Genomic DNA, 8297 nt, shown 5'->3' with positions numbered 1-8297 from the left:
CCCATTTCTTTAGTGACGGGTCTCACCTATACTTTAAACAAACCCCATTACTGCAATAACAGGTCTCTTTGCCTATTTAATTGTACTTTAAATAATCAACATGACAGATCCCATTTCCTAAATAACGGGTATGTTCTTTCTTTAAAACAGACCACCCCATTTGGACGGATCTCTTTATCAAACAGACCTCTGAGACAGAGACCCGTCCTAGGGTGATCTGTAAGATATATTTTGACGGGTTTGTTTGCTTATTTTTGTAGTAGTGCAAGATTTCATTTTTTACAAAAAAAAAACATCTTCATTATTGGAGCAACGTTATACTTATACTATGATACATGCATGAATGTCAAGATCAATTTCTAGTAAATTTTTTATATTTCCTATTAATTATAGAATAATAACATGTAATTTTAAGTAGTTTATAAAGAATTTTATGGAATATGTGTATAAAGTTCGGCATGCATCAATATCAAAGATTACCATTTCTCATCTAACCCTTGTTAGTTGTTACATATATAGTACAATTAGACTTCATTATTAGTCTTCTCATCTAACATCAATATCAAAGATTACCATTTCTCTGTTTCTTTACCCTGTATAGCAATATAAGGAACCAAAACAAAAATGACGCAAATGTGATTTAATCGCCCGCGGGTCCTGAGTACCATTGCTATTTGCTACTTTATACTAAATTACTAACAACATACTATTTAAAACATGTGAAAAGAAAAAGAATGAAGAAAAGTATTAACATTGAAATAATAGTTTGCAATAACATATCATCAACAAATTTGTAGAAACACTCTCTTCAAGTCAAACCATCCGAGAATTTGTTAATCTTGTGGAATATTTTTTTTTTTTTTTTTTGGTACTCCTACGAGGAGTTCCTACAGCCTTTGGTAAGTGGACAAATCTCCCGGCGGGAGTTTGAATGGGTACCTCGATGTGCAGCATTCCTCCTAGTTGGGATTTTTTCCATACCCAAGGCTCGAACCCAAGACCTTGGTTAAGGAGTAAGAGGTCCTTAACCACTCACGCCAACCCCAGTAGGTACTACATACATACATTGTAACATTGATACATATCCATTTTATATTTTTATAGGCAATTCGATTAACAAATTTCAAATTAAGATTTTAACGGCTTTAATTATAGTATTATGATCTTCAAATTAAAAAGAATTGAAGTCAACTATAAGGAAATGTTCATTGGTACGTATAATTTGATCAAAGCATAATTACTGAAAACGAAGATCAACAATTCAACAAATTTGCACAAAAATATATACTCATAAAGTCATAAATAAGAACTCCTTAAATTCTAATTAAACAAAATTATACCTACCCTAAATAATTTTATTTTTTTTAAAAAAAAAAAAAAAATTAGGGCAAAAAATGGAAACCTGGGATAGTGAACGGTATTGACAAGGTAAGATTTTTAACAAAGCTTGTGAAGCTTGAGCTGGATCACCAATAAGAAAAGGCGGTCGCAAAGTAGCCTTATTAATAGGAGGGTCTCCACGGCAGGCTGCGAGCTTGGCGTGAACATCATCAATTTGGTCGTAGTGCGGGCGAGGTTGGCTAGCAATGAATCAATCACACGTTTGCAACCACCAACAGGGTCTAGAGCATGGACGTTGGCGGTGTAGGTTATAGCAGTGATAGCGTCGTTATGGTACGTGGGATCGACGTATTGGAAAGTTTGGATGAGACGTTGACGAATATAAACGACAGAGTCTTTATTGGATAGGATTGATATATCATACATGGCCAAAATGATTGTCCAATTTAATAGGTAAAGAAAACACTACTCGTAGAGTTGCAGTAGATATAATGTAAAAGAAATTATTACTCAAAGCCGTCCATTGATTTACCCTGACCCGACTCGACCCACCCAATAACTAGGTCTACTCTGTAGATTGAATTTTTCATTCTAATTTTTACTCAAAGGCCGCCCATTGATTTGTTAGGATTGTGAGACCCTAATTATGTCAATTGTAAGCAACAATAATGAGGAAATAAACGCAAGAAACAATAGAGTGACAAATATATATTCTATGAACAAAACATTATGAGAATTTGGAGAAAAACCATAAAACCATTCTAGGACTTTCATTGACGTGTACATATGAATATATGATGTGACACGATGATCACATACAAGGTATTTTGATCTGAATGTCACATTATTTGATCCCTCAAAAGTGATCCCCCAAAAGTTTCAACCCGTCTTGTGTGTGGCTAGCCACACCGTGTGACCACTTATAAAAGAACAAAGTAATCCCTGTAATATTGACTGAGTAACCCCTATATCACTAACCGAGTAACTCTATAATACTAACGAAGTAACCCTTTTCACACTGACGAAGTAACTCCCTTAACACTGATCAAGTAACCCCTGTCACACGGTTTGGCCAACTACATATAAGACTTTGTGCAAAAGCTTTAATTATTTTAACCTTATCACCCAAGGCAACCGACCCTAACCACCTTCTCATGTTTACCCTAAACACTCATAATTATCTCAAATTTTCTCCTTTCTAACCTACAATTTTTCGCAAATATCAATCATATACATAATTTTTATTTCCTTATTACAATTAATCATACAGTGTATAACACTGCATACTTGCCTACTTGGATAACCATGGAAAGGATTATTCTGATGACATTCGGGAGCGAAATTGGGTCGTCATCGTTGGCCTTCTACACCGGAGACGACTCAGACGATGAAATATGGGTCGACTCCTTTAGGTTGAGGTTGAGGCTGGGTTGATCTGATCATAATGAATTTAAAAAACAATTAATAGTGTTGATAAAATAGAACATTAGAAATTTTTTTCTATACAATGTCTAATATAAAATAAATAACAAATTTAGCAAATTTATTCCAAAATTTTACCATATTCTTACATAAATTAGTATTTCAAATAAATCAGAAAAAAATAATGTTAGCACATTTTGGGGCTAAAATAACTATGAATAAAAAAGCAATTGATATTACTACGAGAATATGGCAATGCAAAAGTTAGTAGAGATTTTTCAAAAATAAAAGAAGATTAATATTAATATAATTTTGGACTATCTAAGTTAACTTTAATGCAAAAGATTAAAATTATACTTACATTCAGGTAATTCACTAATTTGATGTTGTAAAGCTTGATAGATTAAACCTTAATTTTGGTTTTCTTCCAAAAATAAGGCTTATTTGGGAATTGGTGTACATTGTGGAGTACCTTACAAAGTGAAAATAATGAAATCTATGAAATAAAATTGACAAGGAATAAGAAAATGGGATTTACGACGTGTTTTAAAGAATAGGAACTATAAGAATAAGAATGATATCGGAGAATGGTCAAAATAGAGGACTTTTAGTATTGGATTAGAGAAAGGGGAAAATGTAAGTGATTTAAGTCAGAGTGGCTGAGACATAGAATTTGTCAATTTTGATGTACTAGTATATATAATGTACAAGATAAAACAATCATGGGACTTGAATCAGATTGGATTGGTCTTTTAACATGACATCAAATATTAATGTGAAAAAAAAAATCATGGTTATTTCCACTTTCATTCACCTATTATTTAGGTACTATTATTTTTCTGTCAATAAATGGTCCTCTCTTATGAGGGAAATTATTGCACTTTACACCCAAATTAAAAGTTTGTTGACTTTCGTTGACTTGGACCATTTTAGAGAAGTTTGAGAAGGGATTTTAAAAAATATAAAACCAATAATGACCCTCAAGCCTCAACCTACAATTAAAGGCTCATTTGGCATTGCTGTGGTTTTTTGGTTTTTTGTTTTTCAAATTCATATGATACATGTCATAAAATGAATAAAAAATTATTCAAACTTATTAAAAACATGATAATTTTGAAAACTGACAACAGAAAAGTAGAAACACTTTTTTCTTGTTAATTTCCTGTTTTTGGTTTTTTGTTTTCAAAAATACAAAAAATGAAAACCAAAAACATTGCCAAACAAGCCCTAAGTTTTTTATTGTTCAATGTTAGGAAGGTAGGAAAATATATTATTGTGATATATATCCACAGATCATATGATATTTTCCTAAAATTCAATTATTGAATAATTGAATTGTATTATTGTCTAATAAATCATACAAATCTTTTTGATTTGGATAAAATAAATATATACATTTAATTTGGTTAAATATGTAGATTATATTGTAGATAAGTATCAAACACTTTAGGACATAATCATGCACTTTAGGACATTTAAAACTGGTTATTTCTTGCCTTCTATCTGAGATATGGAGATATCCTTAGCATTTTGTCATTAATCAGTGTAGATATTATACTAGAATATTAAAATAAAAGTGTTAGAGTGACGTACTCAGCCCAAGATGCATGGACTATCATGTAAGCTAATTATCCACCCAAACTCCTGAGGCAAAAGGCCCAACCGCCCAATAAAGGCGAAGTGAAGTCCAAGTAGCATTGCATGTACTGCCTCCGATCCAAATTACTCGCAACTTTGGTATATTTTACATCTCACAAATAATACCTCAAAATTGCGAGTAATTTGGACCGGAGGTTGTATAATGTATTGCCAATCCTTAGTGAGCCTCATTATTTTCATTTTATTATTCTCTTCAATAATAATTAATTTGATATACAACCTCCATTAATTATTATATAATGAGTACAATTTTTGAATGTTTTATATCTTATAAATAATACCCAAACATTACGCATAATAAATAACCCAAGGTAGAATATATTTCTTAATAATTATATTTGTATATATATGATTATTATGCGAGTCTTATGGTCCGTTCTTTTGTGTAGCTTTATTGGACTTTATTTTTGCTAAGCTAACTGCAAGTACTAACATCTTATTGACATGTAACTTTCTTTCACACTATTCATATATTAACTTTTTCAATAAATTTTTTTTATTAACATAATAACAATATTTTTATCATAAAACATGTTGTTAGATAAGTGTTGATATAAAGTTTCATAAAACAACTTTATTTTAAAATTTTCATTGGTATTTTTTTACTTCAAACTAGTGCATCGGCATGCATGCAAAGTTTGATTTTATCAATAGTTTTGGGACACAATGAGTCATAATTTAATTAATCCACTACAATATCAACATAACTAATTTCTTACCATCTGAAACTAGGGCATGAAAAACGAATAAAAGTACTAAGTCATTGTGCTATAACTAACACTACATAATTATAAAAGCTATCTGGAGAATCAACAATCAAATTCATTCTTCAAGTCAGGACATCAGATGAATCTTCGTCTACTTCTTGGCTGGGGTCGGATTTGGATTTGGTCATCTATCCACTCCATTGTAAGATCCTGGCTCAAGTCCGATGTCAATTTGGTTATGCACACTATCATAAGAAATTTGGCAACTGTAACATGGTTAAAATGTGAAGTGTAACTATACTAGAGGTGTTTTTGTTTCTTAAACAATATCTAAATGATTGAAGTGTTGTTAGTGTACGCACAAAAATCACATAATATTAACTAATGCACTAGCCAATATGATTGACAACATAAAGGTAGACCTGGCAAATGGGTCATTCGGGTCGGGTATGGGTCGGGTCATTTCGGGTCGGGTCAAGTTCGGGTCAAAAGATTATCGGGTCAAGTTCGGGTCGGGTTGGGTCATTTCGAGTTTCAGGTTGATTTCGGGTCGACTGATAATCGGGTCGGGTCGGGTATCAGGTCAACACTTTGGGTCGAGTTCGGGTCAGGTCAGTTTGGGTCGGGTCAGGTCAATTTTTGGGTCCAATTTCCGGGTCAACTTCGGGTCGGGTCAACTTCTAGTCGAGTCATATTCGGGTGATTCATTGGGTTAAATTCAACTCTGTATATATATATATATATATATATATATATATATATATATATATATATATATATATATATATATATATATATTTATTTATTTATTGACGAAAAACTCACTATATTTATTAAGGTTATTTTTTCATGGATTATAGTAATTGTTTGACTTTTATTAACCCTTTTTTTTTTTGTGTGTGTGTGTGTGTTTTTAGAACTTTAGACTGAGAATCACTTTCAGGATCTCCTGAAACTAAGAGGGATGCTTTAACTAATTGAGTTATACCTCACTTTCTTATTGATCTTAGTTTTAATATGTACTCTTATTATCATTGTCATTGTTGTAATAATTTCTTTGAATTGTTCTTATACTCCCTCCGTCCCAAATTACTCTTAACGATTTGACATTTTGCACTATTCACACATCTCACTTTGACCATCTTTTTTAGGTATTATAGGAAAGTCAATGTAGTAATGTAAGATGTTGTTGGGTCTATTTTAATGTATAGTTTCCTAATATAAACTTTTATAACTTATATAATTATTTTCTAAAAGAAGTTAAAGGTCGGGTCATTTTCGGGTCTCGGGTCAACTTCGGGTCGGGTCGTTTTGGGTCCCGGGTCAACTTTGGGTCGGGTCATCTCGGGTCGGGTCATTTCGGGTTGGGTCATTTCGGGTTTCGGGTCAAGGTCGGGTCAGTTCCATTTCGGGTCGGGTATGGGTCGGGTCGGGTTAATTCGGGTTTTGGGTCAATTTCGGGTCACTGGTTTCGGGTCGATTTCGGATCATGGGTCGGATCGTTCGGGTCGGTTCATCGGGTCTGGGTCAAGATTGCCAGGTCTACATAAAGGTAATCCTATTAATATTATGAAAAAACTCCATTATAAAGAATGATCGGAATCATCTTATTAAGAATGTATGTGCACAAAAATACTTATTATAAGAATTATTTAGACTTTTAATTAAAGAAAATTATATAAGCCTTATAAATTCAATAAAAAAAAATAAAATAAAGCGGAAATAGAAACCTGGAATTAAGATCAACCGGCTATGGAAAGGGTAAGAAGTCTATTAACATTTGTGAAGCTTGAGCTTGATCACCAACACGATAAGATGGCGGCGGATCAACCATAGCTTGAGCTTGTCCAATTTCAATTTGGTCATCCCCTCCACCATAAGGAATATGGTCACTGCAACATGATTAAAATGTGAATTATAACTATATTAGATATGTTTTTTTGTTTTTTTTTTTTTTCCTTTTTTATAATTTTTTTGGTTAAATTAATTCTGAATTATCAAATTGGAGGAACAATTTTTAAAATTCCACAAATTACTTTAATCGTTACAAGTAATTAACAATTCAATAGCTAGAACCACATTACGTATTAGAATAAATACTAATATCCAATTTATATTTTAAGATCTTTTTAAAAAGGTTAGTTTAAGATGTTGAATTTATAATAATAGAGATGTGAGAGGGGATAAAAATAACGTAAACTAACGGGTATTCAATTAATTGAATATAATTAATTTATTTTCATTGTGTCAAAAATTAATTTATTTTTATTTATGAATGTATCTTTATTAAAAAAAAATAATTAATTGAATAGATTTTTTTTTTTTTTTTTTTTTGAAGAATAGAAATTACATAACAAGCTATATAGTGCATAACTAAGCTAAAAATAAGGAACATGATCCCATGATCATCAATCTATCTTGCGGTCATGCCTCATATTACCCATGCCACTACTCTTATTTACGACTCCACTAACAAGTTGGAGCGAATATTCAACATAATAGCCAAATTAATATTTATTTTTCTTAAAAAAAAAAAAAAAAACAAAAAAACAAAGAAGTTCACTTTAGAGAATGTCCATAAACATCTAAGAGCTAATTTGCACAAAAATACTCAAAGAATTTTTTAGACTATACCACTACAAGTAAATTACTCCGTAATTCATTAAATAAGCCTTATAAATTCATAAAAAGAACAAAATAAAATCAAAGGAAATGATACAAACCTTAAAAAATCAAGAACAATTGGCTCTAGCAAGTCGAATGAAGATGATGAGTCTTCGTCTAACCCTAGCGAAGCTTGAATATGATCATCACCAACAATATACGGTGTCGGATTAACCGGATTAATGGGGGTTCCATATTTAAGAAATTTAATGTACGAGAGCAAGTAGTGAACCTCGCGAAGTTGGTTGTGGTAGAAGGCGATATTTCTGCGCAAAGTAAGAATTGTAGGTATGCAACCACCAACGAGGTCTCGAAGACGAGCTTCAGCATTGAAGGCTATAACTTTGATAGCGACGTCATGTTGTGTAGAATGTATGTCTTTTAAAATATCTGTGATGTAATCATAACTAAAAACTTTGAGAATGTTGGTTGCTTCTTGCTCCTTTTCGGCGGGGAAATATGGCGCGAAAAGGCAGTTTGCGTCGCATATAAGTCCTTGGATTT

This window comes from Chenopodium album, chromosome 8 (assembly GCF_948465745.1).
Source record: "Chenopodium album chromosome 8, dcCheAlbu1.1, whole genome shotgun sequence".
NCBI classification, from domain to species: domain Eukaryota; kingdom Viridiplantae; phylum Streptophyta; class Magnoliopsida; order Caryophyllales; family Amaranthaceae; genus Chenopodium; species Chenopodium album.
This window is presented reverse-complemented; position numbering follows the sequence as displayed.